Source organism: Trichechus manatus, unplaced genomic scaffold (assembly GCF_000243295.1).
Source record: "Trichechus manatus latirostris isolate Lorelei unplaced genomic scaffold, TriManLat1.0 scaffold00051, whole genome shotgun sequence".
Lineage (NCBI taxonomy): Eukaryota > Metazoa > Chordata > Mammalia > Sirenia > Trichechidae > Trichechus > Trichechus manatus.
In genome coordinates this window covers 14868682-14889539 of record NW_004443987.1, presented here as the reverse complement: position 1 = coordinate 14889539, position 20858 = coordinate 14868682, and the positions used below count along the sequence as shown (strand labels likewise).

The 20858-nt window shown below is 36.4% G+C and overlaps 1 pseudogene; it reads left to right on the top strand.

Moving 5' to 3' along the window:
- Positions 1-18724: 18724 nt before the first annotated feature.
- LOC101342168 (nucleophosmin-like) lies at positions 18725-19596 on the top strand (annotated as a pseudogene).
- The last annotated feature ends 1262 nt before the right edge of the window (positions 19597-20858 follow it).

Here is a 20858-nt window from a genome sequence, read left to right as displayed (position 1 = left end):
TTTTTCTGACAATTTTTCTGCTTCAATATTACAAATCAGATAATTGGAGAAATCAGGAAGACATTAAAGAAGGAAGCATACCAGTTATAATACATTTTTATGTGTACAGATTGAAAGACTGTTTCAGAGACAGTAAACTGCTTGCAACAGACTTAAAATTTTCATAGCATAATGATTTATGGATAAATAACAAGACAGAAGAATTTGTGTTTCCATCCAATGTTGGTGAAATAAACGAAAAACTTCAAGAATGATTAAGAATTCACTATATTAATGCCCTTAGAGAAAGAAAAGCTCAAATAATTTGTCTTTGCATAACTTCTCTTGTTACCTGGATACATTATTGAAGAATGTTGTGCCACTATTCAGATTAGAGGATTATGGAATGGATTAGTTAAGGTCTCCCATTTTTTATTATTTTGGCAGAAAGTTTGTAAGTGACTTATTTAAATCCTATATTAGAGCACATCATTGCTTTATGTACAATAAAGAACACAAACTTTTTTCCAAATTTTATTTTTAAATGTGTTAAATCAGTTTTATTTTACAATGATGCTCTACATCAAAGAACAGCATATTCTTTAAAAACAGTAATTATTCAAGATAGTTATATTTTAAACTCAGTTTGTAGATGTTCTTTATGAGAAATTTTGTCTCTTATTAAAGTCTTAATAAATAGTAGTTTCTACCAGGGCCTGAAAATTCTGCTTTCTAGGTTGTTGATGGAAACTAAAATTTGTAGGTGGTTACCAATTACAGTGAATGAAAATAGAGTATTCTAATTAGTGCACCAGGTCTTCTTTTATTACCAACATCATTGTCATTATCTTTCTCACTTCCAGATCTTCTATTTCTACTACTGAACCTGAAAAGCTGAAAATTTCCAAAATCATTGCATGAAAGAATGAAGAGTTTTTCTGATTCAAAGCTTTAAAAAATCTATAATATTTTAATCATTTGGTTGAATATGTCTAGGAGTCTGCACATTAAAATGGAGGCTGTATTAATTTCCCAGGGCTGCCATAGCAAACTACCAAAAACTGAGTGGCATAAAACAAAAGTACTGTATTCTTTCACAGTTCTGGAGACTAGAAATCTGAAATAAAAATACCAGTTGGGCCATGCTCTCTCTGATGGCTTTATGGAAGGATCCTTCCTTGTCTCTTCCTAGCTTCTGGTGGCTCTGAGAAATCCTTGATGTTCCTTGGCTTGTAGCTGCATCACTTTAATCACTGCTTCCGTCTTTAAATGGCCTTCTTCCCCATGTGTATCTCTGTATTTTTCCTCTTCTGATAAGAACACCAGTCATTGAATTTAGGGCTCACTCAAATCCTGTATGACCTCATCTTAATTTCACTAATTATATCTTCAAAGACATTGTTTCCAAATAAGGTATCATTCTGAGGTTTTAAGTGGATAAATAATTTTTGGGGGACACTATTCAGCTCAGTACAGAGATCCTGGTGAAATTGGTATTTATTCCATTGTCATTTCTCTCTAATATTAAAAAAAGCTAGTGGTAACCCCAATACATCTAGAATTGTTTTTCTCAATCTCTGTTGTGTGGTAAGAATCAATCCATAAACTTACAAAATTTTAGGTTCTTGGAAGATGGCAATATGATCATGTCTAAATTCCTAACCATTCTCACACATACACCAATAAGTACAGTAAGAGATCTGCGTTCGGCCCTGTGGGACTCTGAATAGTTGGGCAGAAGACAGCAACAAGGACTTGCACATGGACCCAAGTCAATGATGTGTCTCATATGATAGGAAATGCATTTCTTCCACTGTCCCTGCCACTTCTCTCACAGTGTGGCACACTCTAAGGTGCTGAGGACTACAGCAGTGGGGCATGCAGACTGATGGCTGAAGTGGAGCCCACTGCCCAAGCCAAAGCACAGTTTGCCTGTGCTCAAGGAAGGTCCCTGAGCTCCAGCTCAAAAATTAATAAGATATATCTCCCTGGTGACCCATTTAATGTGTACCCACTACCCTCCTGGCAAGTCACAAAGAGAGTTGCTGAAATCCCAGTTGACCCACAGGTTGCCTGAACACAGGAAAGGGCCTTGATCTCTGGCTCCAAAAGAAATGAGCCCTCACAAAGCAGGGGAGTAAATTATGAACAAGGAACAAAGATTGCACTCTCCAGAAGGCTGTTCATTAAGTGTGGGCTTTCTGATCACTTTGGGAACCACAAAAGGACTGAAAGACACACCCCTCACAGAGCAAGACAGAGAGCAATAAGCGAAGAATGAAGGCTGCAATCATTGGAGGAGAGATTTCTTACTGTGTGTTTTCTATTCTCTTTAGGAGCTGCTGAAAGATGGAAACCTTGGCCTGGACTTGTTGAAACAGAGTTATCACAGAGAGGAGAAAGGAGCAGCAAGCAAAGTCTGAAGCCTATGCCCATCTAAAAGTTTCTTCTGGAAAGTAGTGATGTCAAAAACACTAAAAACTTCAGAGAATTGAGAAAGCAAACACCTTGTAAAATTCTAATGTCCCAGTTTTAACAAAAAATTCACAAGGAATACAAAGAAAATGGAAATGACTTCTCATTCAAATGAACAAGATGAAGGGAAAGAAGTTGTTTCTATGAAAACTTAAATAATGAAGAGATTTGGAAGAATATAATACAATATTAAATAAGCTCAAATAACTAAAGGAGATCAGGAAAACGATGCATGAGGAAAAAGAAATAAAGAGATAGACACTATAAAAACAAACCAAACAGAACCACTGGAATTGAAAAATACAATAACCAAAAAAGAAACTCATTGGAAGGATTGAACAACAAATTTGGGCAGGCAGAGGAAATAATCAGTTAACTACAAGGTAAGGTAATCAAAATTATGGAGGCTGAAGAGCAACATGGGAAAAGGCTCAAGATTGCTGAGGACAGTTTAAAGGAATTATGGGACAACATCAACTGAACCAACTTACACATCATGGGAATCCCACGAGGCAAAAGAGGAAGGCAAAGAAAGAATATTTGAAAAAATAATGGTAGAAAATTTTCCAAATCTGATGAAGGACTTGAACCTACAAATCAAAGAAACTAATTAACCCCAAGTAAGATAAATCAAAAGAGACACATTATAGTCAAGCTCTCTAAAATGAAAAGATAGAATTCTGAAAGCATCAAGAGAAAAGCAAAAAGTCACATACAAAGGATCCCCAATAAGATCAAGTGCCAATTTCTCCTCAGAAAACTTGGAGGCCAGATTTTGACGTATTCAAAATTCTGAAAGAAAAGAACTGTCAACCAAGGACACTATATATAGCAAAAATGTCCTTGAAGAATGAGGGCAAAATCAAGACATTCCCAGATAAGCAAAAGCTCAGAGAGTTTGTAACCACTAGACTTGCCTTATAAGAAATGCTAAAGGGAATCCTTGAGGAGAGAAAGAAAAGACACTATACCATAACTGAAAGATGTACATTAAAAAAAAATCTCCAGTAAAAGTAATTATAGGTGCAAGAATAAGGACATGTATTATAATATTTTTGCTTGGTAATTCTAGTGATTATGTCCTTAATGCTTTAAAATGACAAATGCATAAAAAAAATGAATGTTACAGGGCGTGTGATGTATAAAGATGCAATCAGTGATAACAACACCAAAACTGGGGGAGGAGGGAATAGGTATAGAGTTTTTATGTTACTGAAGTTAAGTTTGCATCAATTCAAACCAGGTTGTTGAAAATGCAAGATGTTGAATATCATACTCATTGTACCCACAAAGAAAATATCTAAAAAATACATATAAAAGAAAAGGAGAAAGGAATCAAATTGGTTCACTAAAAATAAAAAAAAAAAAAAAAAAAAACGAATTGGCAGTATTAGAGGAAATAAGGGACAAAGAAAATATAAAGCAAAAACAACAGCAAAAAAATGTCAGGAGCAAGTTCTTTATTATTGGTACTTTCAGTGAATGTAAATGGACTAAACGCTCCAATCACAAGGCAGAGAGTGGCAGAATGGATAAAAATATATGCTCAAACTATATGCTGTTTAGGTCCCTGGGTGTCACAAGTAATTTGAGCTCAGCTACTAACTGAAATGTTGGTGGTTCAAATTCACCCAGTGATGCCATGGAAGAAAGGTCTGGGAATCTACTTCCGTAAACTTACAGTCACTGAAAACCCTAGGGAGTGCAGTTCTATGCTGACACACATAGGGCCACCATGAATCAGAATTGACTTAACAGAAACAAGTTTTTTATATATGTTATACAAGAGACACATCTAAGGCCCAAGGAGATAAATAAGTTGAAAGTTCAAGAATTGAAAAAAAAAATCCATGCAAAATATAACTAAATGAGAGTTGGGGTGGTGTTTTTAATAACCGAAAATAGACTTTAAGCCAAAATCTACTATAAGAGACAATGAAAAATATTATATAATGATAAAAGTTTAAATTCACCAATAAAATATAACCATTATAAATGCATATAAACCTAACATCAGAGCCTCAAAATATAAAAAGCAAATACTAACAGATTTGAAGGGAGAAATTGACAGTTCTATAATAATAGTTGGAGACTTCGATGTGCCACTTTAAATATTGGAAAGAGCATCTACAAATGAGATAAATAAGAAAATAGAGGACCTGGACAACAATATAAACAAACTACACCTAACAGACATATACAAATCACTCCATTCCACAAGAGCACTACATACACTCTTCTTCAGTACACATCATCATTCTCCAGGATAGATAATATGTTAGGTCAAAAAGCAAGTTTCAATAAATTTTACAAGACTGAAGTCATATAACCTATTTCCTCCAACCACAATGGAATGAAATTATAAATTAATAACAGAAATAAAACTAGTAAATATACAATATATGAAAATTAAACAACACACTATTAAAAAACCATTAGATCATGGAAGAAATCAAAAGGGAAACCAGAAAATACTTAGAGATGAACGAAAAGGAAAGTACAGCATATCAAAACTAATGGGATACAACAAAAGTGGAGTTCAGAGGAAAATTATAGCTGTAGATGCTTACATTAAAAATGAACAAAGATCACAAATTAATAATTTAGCTTTGAATCTTGAGGAATTGGAAAAAGAAGAGCAAAAAAACCTGAAAGCTGCCAGAAGGAAGGAGCTAAGAAAAATCAGATAATTGAAATAGAGACTAGAAAAACAACAGAGAGAATCGATGAAACCAGAAGCTGGTTTTTTGAAAAGATCAATAAAATCAATAGACCTTTCTTTAGACTAAGGAAAAAAAAAAAAAAGAAAGGAAAAAGGAGAGAAGATGCAAATATCTAAATTCAGAAATGCAATTGGAGATAACAATCTACCCTACAGAAATAAAATGGATCATAAGAAAATACTATGAACAATTTTTTGTTTTGTTTTTTAATTTTTTATTGTACTTTAGATGAAGGTTTACAGAACAGTTTCTCATTAAACAGTTGGTACATGTATTGTTTTATGACAATGGTTGACTACCCCACAACATGTCAACACTGTCCCTTCTCAACCTTGGGCTCCCTATTACCAGCTTTCCTGTCCCCTCCTGCTTTCTACTCCTTATCCCTGGACTGTTCTACCCATTAGTCTCATTTTGGTTTATGGGGCTGTCTAATCTTTGGCTGAATGGTGAACATGGAGTGATTTCACCACTGAGCTAAAAAGGTGTCCAGGAGCCATACTCTCAGGGTTTCTCCAGTCTCTGTCAGACCAGTAAATCAGGTCTTTTTTTGTGAGTTAGAATACTGTTCTACTTTATTCTCCAGCTCTGTCCGGGACACTCTGTTGTGATCCCTGTCAGCAGTCAGTGGTGGTAGCTGGGCACTGTCTAGTTGTTCTGGACTCAGTCTGGTGGAGGCTGTGGCAGCTGTGGTCCATTAGTCCTTTGGACTAATGTTTTCCTTGTATCTTGTTTTCTTCATTCTCCCTAGCTCCCAAAGGGGTGAGACCAGTGGGATATCTTAGATGGTTGCTCACAGGCTTTTAAGACCCCAGATACTACTCACCAAGGTAGACTATAGAACATTGTCTTTATAAAACTGTTATGCCAATTGAGCTAGATGTTCCCTGAGACCATGGTCTCTACAGCCCTCCACCCAGCAATTCAGTCCCTCAGGGAATTTGGTGTGTTTATGGACGTTCCATGACCTTTCCCTGTACAAATTGTGCTGGCTGCCCCGGTATTGTGCACTGTCTTACCCTTCACCAAAGTTACCACTTATCTATTGTTTATTTAGTATTTCTCCCCCACACTTCCCATACCTCGTAACCAACAAAGATTGTTTCTTTTTGTGTGCAAATTTTTTCATGGGTTTTTACAATAGAGGTCTCATACAATATTTGTCCTTTTGTGATTGACTTATTTCACTCAGCATAATGTCCTCCAGTTTCATCAATGTTATGAGATACTTCACAGATTCATTGTTGTTCTTTCTCATTGCATAGTACTCCATTGTGTGTATGTACCATAGTTTGTTTATCCATTCATCTGTTGATGGGCATCTAGGTTGTTTCCATCTTTTGGTGTTGTGAACAATGCTGCAATGAACATGGGTGTGCATATGTCTATTCGTGTGACAGCTATTATTTCTCTAGGATACATTTCTAGGAGTGGGATGGCTGGATCCTTTGGTATTTCTATTTGTAGCATTCTAAGGAAGCACCGTATGGTTTCCAAAATGCTTGTATCACTTTGCATTCCCACCAGCAGTGCATAAAACTTCCAATCTCTAGGCAGCCTCTCCAGCATTTCTTATTTGCAGTTTTTTTGATATGTGCAAGTAGTACTGGGGTGAGATGGTATCTCATTGTGGTTTTAATTTTCATTTCTCTAATGGCTGGTGATTCCGAGCATTTCCTCATTTGTCTGTTGGCCACTTGAGTGTCTTCTTTGGTGAAGTGTCTGTTCATTTCCATGCCCATTTTTTAATTGGATTATATGTCTTTTTGTTGTAGAAGTGTTGGATTTTCTTGTAGATTATAGAGATTAGACCTTTGTCTGACCTGTAATGTCCAAAAATTTTTCCCCAGTCTGTAGGTTCTCTTTTTCCTCTTTTGGTGCAGTCTTTTGATGAGCATAAGTGCTTAATTATTAGAAGGTCCCAGTTATTTACCTTATTTTCTGGAGTTTGTGTGATGTTGGTTATTGTTTGTATCTTGTTAATGCCATGTATTAGGGCCTCTAGCATTGATCCTATTTTTTCTAGGAACTTTATTGTTTTTGGCTTTATAATTAGGTCTTTGATACATTTTGAATTAGTTTTTGTATATGGTGTGAGGTATGGGTCCTGTTTCATTTTTTTTGCAGATGGACATCCAGTTTTGCCAACATCATTTGTTAAAGAGACTGTTCTCCATTTGATGGAATTTGGGCCCTTGTCGAAAATCAGGTGACCATAGGTGGATGGGTTTACATCTGGGTTCTCAATTCTGTTCCATTGGTCAATGTATTTGTCGTACCAATACCAGGCTGTTTTGACTACCGTAGCTGTATAGTAGGTTCTGAGGTCAGGTAGTGCGAGTCCTCCTACTTTATTCTTCTTCTTCAATAGTGCTTTATTTATCCATTGCTTTTTCCCTTTCCAAATGAAGTTAATGATTAGTTTTTCCATCTCTTTGAAGACAGTTGTTGGTGTTTGGATCAGGATTGCATTGTATTAGGAAATTGCTTTGGGCAGAATTATCATTTTCACAATGTTGAATCTACCTACCCATGAACATGGTATGTTTTTTCCATTTATGTTGATCCCTTTGGGTTTCTTGCAGTAGTCTTTTGTAGTTTTCTTTGTATAGGTCTTTTACAGCCCTGGTTAGACTTATTCGTAAGTATTTTATTCTTTCTGGGTCTATTTTAAATGGTATTGTTTTCCTGATTTCCTTTTCATTGGTCTCTTTATTGGTCTATAGGAATCCAACTGATTTTTGTATGTTTATCTTGTATCCTGCTACTCTGCTGAATCTTTCTTTAGTTCCAGTAGTTTTCTTGTGGAGTCTTTAGTGTTTTCTATGTATAGTATCATCTCATCCGCAAACAGGGACAGTTTAACTTCTTCTTTACCAATTTGGATGTCCTTTATTTCTTTTTCTCGCCTTATTGCTCTAGGTAAGACTTCTGGCACAATGTTAAATAGGAGTGGTGGTAAAGGGCATCCTTGTCTTGTTCCTGTTCTCAAGGGGAATGTTTCAGTCTCTCTCCATGAAGAATGATGTTAACCATTGGTTTTACATAGATACTCTTTATTACATTGAGAAATGTCCCTTATGTACCTATTTTATTGATAATTTTTGTCAGGAATGGGTGTTGGACTTTGTCAAATGCCTTTTCTGCATCAATTGAAATTATCATGTGATTCTTTTCTGTCCTTTTATTTATGTGGTGGATTACATTGATTGATTTTCTAATGTTGAACCATCTTTTCATACCTACTTGGTCGTGGTGAATTTTTTTTTATATGATGCTTAATTCTATTGGCTAGAATTTGGTTGGGAATTTTTGCATCTATATTCATGAGATATATTGTTCTGTAATTTTCTTTTTTTCGTGTCTTTGTCTGGTTTTGGTATGAGAGTTATGCTGACTTCATAGAATGAATTCAAAAGTGTCATTTCCTTTTCTGTGTTCTGAAACAGTTTAATACTGGTATCAGCTCTTCTCTGAATGTTTGGTGGAATTCTCCAGTGAAGCCATCTGGGCCAGGGCTTTTTTTGTTGTTGTTGGGAGTTTTTTTAATTACCTTTTCAATTTCTTCTCTTGTTATGGATCTGTTTAGATTTTCAATATCACTTTGTTGTAGTTTGGATAGGTACTGTGTTTCTAGAAATGAATCCATATCCTCTAGGTTTTCAAATTTGTTGGAGTATAGTTTTTCATAATACTCTGTTATGATCCTTTTTATTTCAGTTAGGTCTGTTGTAGTGTCCCCCATTTCATTTCATATTTGGGTTTTTTGCATCCTCTCCTGTTTTTTGTTTTTTGTTTTTGTCAGTCTGGCCAGTGGTTTGTTGATTTTGTTGATCCTTTCAAAGAACCAACTTTTGGTTTTGTCGATTCTTTCTATTGTTTTTCTATTCTCTATTTCATTTATTTCTACTCTGTACTTTATTATTTCCTTTCTTCTAGTGATTGAGGGCTTTTTTTTTTTTTTTTGCTGTTCTCTTTCTTTTGTTCCTGTTCTGTAGTTAATGTACTGATTTTGTCCCTTTCTTCTATTTTGATGTGTGCATCTATTGGTATAAATCATCCTCTGAGGGCTGCCTTTGCTGTGTCCCAAAGGTTTTAGTATGATGTGTTTTCATTCTCATTTGATTCTAGGAATGTTTGCATTCCATCTCTGATTTCTTCTATTACCCAGTGATTTATAAGCCGAGTGTTATTGAGTTTCCATGTAATTGATTTTTTTCCATGCTCTTCCTGTTGTTATTTTCTACCATGATGGTGTTGTGGTCAGAGAAGATACTTTGTATTATCTCAATGTTTTGATCTTGTTGAGGATTGCTCTGGGGCTAAGATGTGGTCTATTCTGGAGACAGTTCCATGTGCATTGGAAAAGAATGTGTACTTTGCAGCTGTTCAGTGTAGTGTTCTATATATGTAGCCCTGTCATTGGGTGAGTAGATGTTTATTATGGTTATGTCTTCATGATGGATCATCTACTTAATCATTATATAGTGTCCTTCTTTGTCTTTTATGGTACATTTTGTTTTAAATTCTATTTTATCTGAGATTAGTATTGCCACTCCAGCTCTTTTTTGGTAGTTGTTTGTTTTATATATTTGTTTTCATCCTTTGATTTTTAATAAATTTACTTCTTTGTTTCTAAGGTGTGTCTCTTGTAGACCGCATATTGATGGATCCTGTTTTTTTATCCATTCTGTCACTCTCCATCTCTTTATGGATGCATTTAGGCCATTTGCATTCAGTGTAATTATTGATAGGTGTGAGTTTATTCCTGTCATTTTGTAGTGCTTTTTTTGTGGTGCTGACATTTTTTTGTTCCTCTTACTCTTCTGTGCTGAATTCCTTTTGTTTGTGGATTTTTTTCATTTCTTTTGTTTTTATAGGTTTCGTTTTTACTGATACTTTATATTTTTCATCTTTATTTTGATGAGTAAGTTTGTTAACTTTCTTTGTGGTTACCTTGAAATTTACCCTTATCTTCCTAGGTTTGAATCAGTCTATTATTTTGTGGTATTGCCTTGCCTTCCTCTGCATTAGAAGGATCTATACCTACATCATTTATTCCCTCTATTATTGTTCTGATGTTGTTGTCATTTACAGATTATCCTTTCTGGTTCCCTGTTGTAATTCTTTTGGTTTTGGGTAGTCCTTGAGAGTTCATTTCCTAGGTTGGTATGCAGCTAGTATGATCCTGCTTCCTAGATTCAGCCTGTGGTCTGCAGTTGTTTGTTCTCAGATTGAAGGATTCCCTTTAATAATTATTGTAAGTTAGGTTTGGTTTTACATATTCCGTTAATTTATGTTTATCTGGAAAAGTCCTAATTTCACCATCATATTTGAACAAGAGTTTTGCAGGATATATTTTTCTTGGTTGGCAAATTTTTTCTTTCAAGGTTTTATATATGTCATGCCATTGCCTTCTTGCCTGCATGGTTTCTGATGAATAATCCGAGCTTAGTCTTATTTTTTCTCCTCTTTAAGTGACTTCTTGTTTTTTTGAGCTGTTCTCAGGATTCTTTGTTTGTCTTTAGTTTTATCAAGTGTGATTATGACATGTCTTAGAGATTTTCCTTTGGGGTCTATCCTATATGGTGTTTGTTGAGCTTCTTGGGTGGTCAGCTTTTCATCTTTCATGATATTGAGGATGTTTTCTGTCAGCAGTTCTTCAACGATCCTATCTGTGCTTTCTGTTTTTTCCTCCTGTTCTGGAACTCTGATCACTCCCAGATTTTTGCTTTTGATTGTATCTCACATAATTATCAGGGTTTCGTGATTTTTCTTCCCTCTTTTTTTCTGATTTTTCCTCAGAGTTGTAGCCAAGTGTTTTTCTTCAATTTCACTTATACTGTCTTCCATCATTTCAGAGCTGTTCCTCAGCCCTTCTATGGCTTTTGGATTTCTGATTGTTGCTTTTGTATGACTTTTAGTTATGAATTTATTTTAGCATTTTGTCCCTGTATTATTTTCTTGAATTCTTCCATTTTTTGTCTGTATTTTCCATGAATTTTTCTATTGGTTCCCCATTTTTGTCTTCTTTTTGCTTCAACTCTTGGATAACTCTGAATATTACAATTTTCAGTTCCCTATCAGGTAGTTCTAGTGCATTTTCTTCTATTGGAAAGTCGTTTGGTATTTTATTTTGGACACCTACTTGAAACATCCTGTCCCATTTTTGTAAATGTTTTGATATTGTCTACTGTCTTTGGGACATTCTGTAGTTATTTTCCTAGTTTATTTATTGTAGATTTGTTTGTTTCATCCTGCTGTTTTGTTTTATTTGGTTATGTCTGAGCAGGCGGGCTGTGTGTTCTTTTGTTGTTGGCTTTTAGTTAGGCATGATACTTTTTGCCTTCTTCTCCAATGGTCAGGGTCAGTCACTCAGTTATGGTACAGCCGGGCAGGTCCAGCTGAAGGGGAATTGCTGGGATGGGTTGTTTGTGGCATGAACTAGGGCCGTCAGGGTGGAATGGGAATCAGTGCAAGGCAGGTTCCTATAGGCTGTGCCTATGCTGCTTGGGGGTGTGATGTTCAGTTCAAGGTGCAGGCAGGCAGGAAGGAGGGGAGAGATTGTGATGTGTGGAGCTAAGATGGGTATGGCAAAGAGGAGAGAGAGGAGAGAGAAACAGGGGCTGAAAACATATAAACAAACAAAAAAGAGTGCTAAGGGAGCTTCCCATTGGAGTGTAGAGATGAGAGGCTGAGAAATGGAGAAAAACAAATGGAAAGAAAAATAAAGTAAAAAGTGTAAAAGAAAAGATGAAGAAATAAATATTAGAAAAAGAAGAAAAGCAAAGCCCCTAGAAATCCCACTGGTGTGGCTGTGAGGACTGGGGAAGTTCCTCCCAGGCCGTGAAGTACAGCCTGGCTACAAGGAGTAGGGGTGTCACACAGTGCCAGGTGTTCAGGAGACACTAAGAGAAGGTCAATATAGACAGATGAGAAACTGAGAATTTATGAAAAACAAAAAGGGAAAGAGAGTGAAAAGAAAATACAACAAAGAAACAAAAACAAAAGAAACAAAACAAAAAAAAAAACAAGAAAAAAGAAATGTCCCCAGGTAACCCACTGTGTGTCTGCACATAGTAAGGGGGTAGCTTCCAAGTCACACAGTACTGCCAGGCTAGAAGGGGCTCTGAAGCTGAGAAAAGAAAAAGAAAACAAACAAACAAGCAAATCAAAACAGAACAAATCAAAACAGACAAACAAAAATCCCCAGGTATCCCACTAGCATTGCAGAACGGGCCTGGAAGCAGTTTCACAGTCATGCAGTGTTTACAGCATTTCAGGAAAAAACAAAGTTGGCCCACAAAGCCAGGTATTTGAGAGAAAGGAGAGGGAGGTGGTGAGAGATATGGAAGAAATCAAAGAAGTGGAAAAAAACAACACCAGCAGCCAACAAATGGCACTTAATGTGCTGGCTAATGCAAACAGGTGGCATCCAAGCAGCACTGGGATGAAGCTTGTGCTTCCCATCCAAGAGATTGTGACCACAAGAAGCAGAGGAGGCCGAGTGGGGGTGAAGAAGGGTGAGGGGTTGGAAATCATATATTGCTGGTTACCGGTTGTTCTGTCTCCTGCTGGAAGCTCCATGAAGCTGCTTTCTCTTACCCTTTGTTTGATGATCTATGACAGGAGTCCAAGATGGCAGATCCATGCTGTTTTAGCTGATAGGGGACTCTGCATGTATCTCTCCTCACTCTCTGTTCTCTGTCAGTTTCTTATTCCATTCATTGCTAGGCTGAGTTCTTTATCTCTTCTTTTGATGCTTAGGGTTTCAAGATTCACATTTGTCTCTGTTTGTTTTAGTTTTTCAGATCTTTGCTGTGGAGGGATGGCATGGTTCTTTTGTCTATAGTGCCATGTTGCCCGAAAGTACTATGAACAGTTTTATGACTATTAAATAGATAATGTAGATGAAATGGATAAATTTCTAGAAAATCATAAGCTTCCTACATTGACTCAAGAAGAAACGGAAAATCTCAACAGACCCATAACAAGTGAAGAGATTCAATCAGTAATTCTAAAACTCCCCCAAAAAGACAAGTCTTGGACAAGATGGCTTCACAGGGGCATTCTACCAAAATTATAGAACAAGTGACCCCAATCATTCTTAAACTTTTCCAAAAAATGGAAGAGGAGGGAACACTTTGTAACTCATTCTATGAGACTAGCATTACTCTGATACCAAAGACAAAGACAACACAAGGAAAGAAACTAGAGACCAGTATCTTTTATGAAGAGAGATACAAAAATCCTTAATAAAATACTAATAAACCAATCCAACACCATATTAAAAAGAATATACTGCATGATCAAGTGAGATTTATCTGAGAAATGCAAGGGTGGTTCAACATTAGAAAATCAACCCATATAACACATCACGTCAAGGAAAAGAACCACCTGATCATATCAATTGACATAGAGAAGGCATTTGATAAAATCTAACACTTACACGATAAAAAAAAAAAAAAAAAAAAAAAAACCTCAACAAGCTACAAGTAGAAAGGAAATTTCTCAGTATAATAAAAGGCATCTATGGAAAAAAACACACAGCTAACATAGTACTCAATGGAGAAAGACTGAGAGTTTTCATCTTAATGTCATAAAAAAGACAAGGATGTCCACTTTCATCACTACTATTTACTACAGTACTGGAATTTTTAGCCAGGGCAATTAGGCAAGAAAAAGAAATCCAAATCAGAAAAGGAAGAAGGAAAATTAACTCTTTTTGCAGAGAACATGATCCTATATAAAGAAAAACCTCAAAGATCCTCAAGAACGATACTAGAGATAGTAAACAAATACAGCATAGTGACAGGATACAAGCTTAACAACACAGAAATAAGTTTGGTTTTATACATCAGTAACGAGTAATCTGAAAATTAAGAAAACAGCTCCATTTATACTAACATTTAAAAGACTAAAATATGTAGGAATAAATTTAAGCAAGGAAGAAAAAGACTTGTACACTGAAAATTGTAAAATATTACAGAAAAAAATTAAAGAAGACCTAAATAAATAGGCCATTCTGTCCTCGTGGATGAGATGACTTAATATTGTTAAAATATCACTACTACCGGGAGTAATCTATAGATTCAACCCAAGTCCCAACAAAATTCCAATAGCCTTCTCTGCATAAATGCAAAAAACAATTCTCACATTTATATGGAACTGCAAGGGACTCCGAAATAGCCAAAACAATCTTGAAAAAGAAGAATGAAGTAGAAGGACTTACACTTCCCAATTTCAAAATATACTATAAAGCTACAGTAATCAAAATAGTCTGGCACTGACTTAATGATAGCCATATGTTGTTGTTGTTGTTATGTTTTTAGGTACAGTCAAGTTGGTTCCGACCCATAGGGACCGTATGTACAACAGAACGAAACACTGCCTGGTCCTGTGCCATCCTCACAATTATTGCTATATCTGAGGCCATTGTTGCAGCCACTGTGTCCATCCGTCTCATTGAAGGTCTTCCTCTTTTTCACTGACCCTCTACTTTAACAAGCATGAAGTCCTTCTCCAGGGACTGGTCCCTCCTGATAACATGTCCAAAGTATGTGAGACAAAATCTCACCATCTTTGCTTCTAAGAAACATTATGGTTGAACTTCTTCCAAGACAGATTTGTTCATTCTTCTTGCAGTCCATGGTATATTCAATATTCTTTGCCAACACCATAATTCAAATACATCAATTCTTCTTTGGTCTCCCGTATTCATTGTCCATCTTTCCCACGCATATGAAGCAATTGAAAATAACATGGCTTGGGTCAGGTGCATGTTAGCCTTCAAAGTGACATCTTTGCTTTTTAACACTTTAAAGAGGTCTTTGCAGCAGAGTAGCCATATAGAACAATAGAATAGTCCAAAAATAAACCAGTACAACTATGGTCAATTGATTTTTGACAAGGGTGCTAAGTCCATCTGATGGTGACAGAATAGTCTCTTTAATTAATAATTCTAGAGCAACTGGATTTTCATAATAAAAGAACGAGGAGGGACTCACCCCTCATCCCATACATGAAAACTGATTCAAAATGGATCGAGGACCAGAATGTTATAACTAAAGCCATAAAACTCTAGAACAAGGCATAGGGGTAATGCTTTGGGATCTAGTTTTTAATGATGATACTTAGATACGACACCGAAAACACAAGCAACAAAAACCAAAGTAGATAAATGAGACTTTACCCAAATTAAAAACTTTTATTCATCAAAGAACTTTATCAACAAAGTGAAGAGACACCCTACAGATTGGAAGAAAAATTTTGGTAAGTATATTTTTTTAGTTAGCTAACACTGCTGTAACACAAATAGCACAAGTAGTTGGCTTTAACAAACAGAAGTTTATTATCTCACAGTTTAGGAGGCTAGAAGTCTGAATTCAGGATGACAGCTACATGGGGAGGCTTTCTTCCTCATCAGCTCTGGGGGAAGATCCTTGTCATCAATCTTCCCCTGGTCTAGGATCTTCTCAGCAGGGGATCCTGGGTCCCAAGAACACGGTCTGCTCCCAGCTCTTCTTTCTTGGTGGTATGAAGTCCCTCTCCTGTCTGCTCAATTCTCTCTTTTATCCTCAAAAGAGATTGACAAATCCTGTAAATTGAATCCTGCCTCATTAATGTAACTGTCTCTAATCCTACCTCATTAACATCATAGAGGTTAGGATTTACAACACATAGAATAATCACATCAGATTCCAAAATGGCGGACAACCACAAATACTGGGAATCATGGCCTAGACAAGCTGATACATATTTTTGGGGGACAATTTTCAACTCATACCAGTTGTGTTGATTCTTTGTCAGTAAACCCTGGGTTTTCCGTGGTTCTTGGCAATCCTCACATAGCATTTGTCTTCCCCAGTATGTGCACACTTTTGTGTCTTTTTTGATTTTTATATAACTCATAAGTGGTTAGCTTTATGATCTACCCTACACAAGATCTCAACTGATTGGCTGATTACATCACAATAACATGCATTATGGAAGATGATTACATTATGTTAGATTAAATTACATTCATAGACATTGAAGTGAGAATTCCAACACATATTTGTGGGGACACAATTAAATACGTAACACCATATATATGATAAGGGTTAAATACCTAGAATATATAAAGAACTCCTAGAATTTAACAAGAAAATAAACGACCAATTGAAAAATAGGGAAAGGACTTGATAGACATGTCACCAAAGAAGAAATACAGATAGACAACAAGGACATGAAAAGATACTCAATGTCATTGGTCACTAGGGAAATGCAAATCAAAAGCAATGAGATACCACTTCACACCCACTAAGACAGCTGTGATTAAAATTACCATATGACCTCCTGAGTATATACCCAAAAGAATTGAAATCAGGAACACAAACAGATACTTGTACACCAGTGCACATTGCAATACCCTTCACAATACTCAAATGGTAGAAACAGCTTAAATGCCCATCAACAGGTGAACGGATAAACAAAATGTGGTGCATACATAGAGTGGAATATTGTTGTTAGGTGCCGTTGAATCAGTGTCACATCATAGGACACTGCCCGATCCTGCGGCATCCTCACAATCATTGCTATGTTTGAGCCCATTGTTGCAGCCACTGTGTCAATCCATCTTGTCAAAGGTCTTCTGCTGTTTTGCTGATCTTCTACCTTACCAAGTATGATGTCCTTCTCCAGGGACTCATCCCTCTTGATAACATGTCCTAAGTACATGAGAAAAAATATTGCCAACCTCACTTCCAAGGAGCACTCTGACTGTATTTTTTCCAAGACAGACTTGTTTGTTCTTCTGGGAATCTGTGGTATATTCAATATTCTTCGCCAACACCATAATTCAAAGGTATAAATTCTTCTTCATCTTCCTTATTCATTGTCCAGCTTTTACATGCATACAAGGTGATTGAAAATACCATGGCTTCTGTCAGGCACACCTTAGTCCTCAAAGCGACAGCTTTGTTTTTGAACACTTTAAAGAGATCTTTTGTAACTGATTTGCCCAATACAATATATCGTTTGATTTCTTGACTGCTGCTTCTATGACCGTTGATTGTGGATACAAGTAAAATGAAATCTTTGATAGGTTCAATGTTTTCTCCATTTATCATGACGTTGCTTATTGGTCAAGTTGTAAGGATTTTTGTTTTCTTTTTATTGAAGTGTAATCCATACTGAAGGCTGTAGTCTTTGATCTTCATCAGTAAGTGTTTCAAGTTCTCTTCGCTTTCAGCAAGCAAGGTTGTGTCACCTGCGTATTGCAGGTTGTTAATGAGTCTTCCACCAATCCTGATGCCATATTCTTCTTTATATAGTCCAGCTTCTCACATTATTTGCTCAGCGTATAGACTGACTAAGTATGGTTAAAGGATACAACCCTGACACACACCTTTCCTGATTTTAAACCACGCAATATCCCCTTTCTGTTTGAAAGACTGCCTCTTGGTTTATGTACAGATTCCTCATGAGCACAATTAAGTCTTCCTGGAATTCCCATTCTTAGCAATATTATGCATAATTTATTATGATCCACACAGTCGAACACCTTTGCACCTTTGTAATAAAACACAAGTAAGCATCTTCTGGTATTCTCTGCTTTTAGCCAAGATCCATCTGACATCAGCAATGATATCCCTTGGTCTATGTCCTCTTCTGAATCTGGCTTGAATTTCTGGCAGTTCCTTGTTGATATACTGCTGCAACAGTTTTTGAAAATCTTCAAAAATTTACTTGCCTGTGATATTAATGATATTGTTTGATAATTTCCACATTCTGTTGAATTGTCTTTCTTTGGAATGAGCACAAAAATGGATCTCTTCCATTGGTTGGCCAGATAACTGTCTTCCACATTCTTTGGCATAGACGAGTGAGTGCTTCCAGCTTTGCATTCATTAGTTGAAACATCTCAGTTGGTATTCCATCAGTTCCTGGAGCCTTGTTTTTCACCAATGTCTTCAATGCAGCTTGGAATTCTTCCTTCAGTACCATTGGTTCTTGATCTTATGCTAGCTCCTGAAACGGCTGAACATTGATCAATTCCTTTTGGTACAGTGACTCTATATATTTCTTCCATCTTCTTTTGCTGCTTGCTGGGTTGTTCAATATTTTGCCCATAGAATCCTTCAATATTGCAACTCAAGACTTGAATTTTTTCTTCAATTCTTTCAGCTTGAGAAATGTCTAGCGAGTTCTTCCCTTTTGGCTTTCTAACTTCAGGTCTTTGCACATTTAATTATAATACTTTGCCTTCTCGAGCCACCCTTTGAAATCTTCTGTTCAGCTATTTTACATCAAGAGCAAGTTTCAGAGTCTCTTCTGACATCTGTTTTGCTCTTTTCTTTCTTCACTCTCTTTCTAATGACTTTTTGCTTTCTTCATGCATGATGTCCTTGATGTCATCCTACAACTCATCTGATCTTCAGTCATTAGTGTTTAATGCATCAAATTTATTCTTGAGCTAGTGTGATTCCATCCTGAGTGGCTGTTTTCAGCAGCAGTAGTAGTTTATCTCAGTCCTCCTCTCCCACCTAAGTGCATGCCGCTTCCCCATGGAAGATTTGATGGACATGGGCATGAGCCCCCTGAGGCCCCAAAACTATCTTTTCGGTTGTAAACTAAAGGTTGATAAAGATTATCAGTTTAAAGTGGATAATGATAAAAATTAACATTAGTTATCCTTAAGAACGGTCAGTTTAGGGGCTGGTGCAAAGGATGAATTGCACATTGTTGAAGCAGAGGCAATAATTACGAAGACAGCCTAATTAAAGTAACACTGGCAACTTTGAAAATGTCCATACAGCCAACGGTCTCCCTTGAGAGCTTTGAAATAACGTCACTGTGATCTTACTGTTGAAGTGTGGCTCAGGGCCTGTGCATATTAGCGGACACCACTTAGTAGCTGTGGAGGAAGATGCAGAGTCAGATGATGAAGAGGATGAGGATGTGAAACTCTTATGTGTATCGGGAAAATGATCTGCCCCTGCAGGTGGTAACAAAGTTATGCAGAAAAAAGTAAAATTTGCTGCTGGTGAAGATGATGATGATGATGATGATGATGATGACGATGATGATCATGAAGATGATGATGATTTGATGATGAATAAAAAGTTCCAGTGAAGAAATCTGTACAAGATACTCCAGCCAAAAATGCACAAAAATCAAACCAGAATGGGAAAGACTCAAAACCATCAGCATCGTGATCAAAAGGTCATGAATCTTTCAAAAAACAAGAAAAAACTCCTAAGACACCAAAAGGACCTAGTTCTGTAGAAGACACTAAAGCAAAAATGCAAACCAGTATAGAAAGTGTGGTTCTCTTCCCAAAGTGGAAGCTAAATTCAACAATTATGTGAAGAATTGCTTCCAGATGACTGACCAGGAGGCTATTTAAGATCTCTGGCAGTGGAGGAAGTCTCTTTAAGAAAATAATTTAAATAGTTTGTTAAAATTTTCTGTCTTATTTCATTTCTGTAACAGTTGATACCTGGCTGTCCTTTTTACAACGCAGAGTGAGAACTTTCCCTACCATGTCTGATAAATGTTGTCCAGGTCCCTTTGCCAAGAATGTGTTGTCCAAAATATCTGTTTAGTTTTTAAAGATGGAACTCTACCCTTTGCTTGGTTTTAAAAGTTTATGGAATGTTTTGATAGGACATACTAGTAGCAGTGGTCAGATAAATGGAAATGGTGAGGAGACAAAAATATACATATGAACTAAACTTAGTATTTTAATAAATTAAAAAAAATCTATTCTTAGAATGGTCTCCAAATTCAGGTGGGATATACTCAAAGTCATATTTTGGTTCTCAAGGACTCGTAATTTACTTCAGCTTCAACTTGAACTTGCATATGAGCCTTTGATGGTCTGTTCTGCAGTCAGCCCCTGACCTTCTTCTGACTGATGATATTGAGGTTTTCCAACTTCTCTTTTTACAGATGTAGTCGATTTTATTCCTGTGTTTTCCATCTGGTGAAGTCCACGTGTATAGTCACCATTTATGCTGTTGACAAAAGTATTTGCAATGAATAAGTCTGTGGTTTTGCAAAATTCTATCGTGGGATCTCTGGCATTGTTTCTATCACCAGGGCCATATTTCCCAACTACAGATCCTTCTTCTGTGTTTCTAATTTTTGCATTCCAATCACCAGTAATTATCAATGTATCTTGATTGTAAGTTTGATCAATTTCGTACTGCAGAAGTTGGTAAATATCTTCATTTTCCTCATTTTCAGCATTAGTGGTTGGTGCACAAATCTGAATAATAGTTGTATTAACTGGTCTTCCTTGTAGGCGTGGGGATATTATCCTATCATTGATAGCATTGTACTTCAGGATAGACCTTGAAATGTTCTTTTTGAGGAATAATGTGACTTAATTCCTCTTCAATTTGCTATTCTCGGCATAGTAGAACATATGATTGTCCAATTCAAAATGGCCAATACCAGTCCATTTCAGCTCACTAATACCTAGAATATTGATTTTTATGCATTGAATTTCATTTTTGATGACTTCTAATTTTCCTAGATTCATACTTTGTACATTGCACATTCCAATTATTATTAATGGGTATTAATTAAAGCTGCTTCTTCTCATTTTGAGTTGTGCCACATCAGCAAATGAAGGTACCAAAAGCTTTACTCCATCCATGTCATTAAGGTCGACTCTACTTTGAGTTGGAAGGT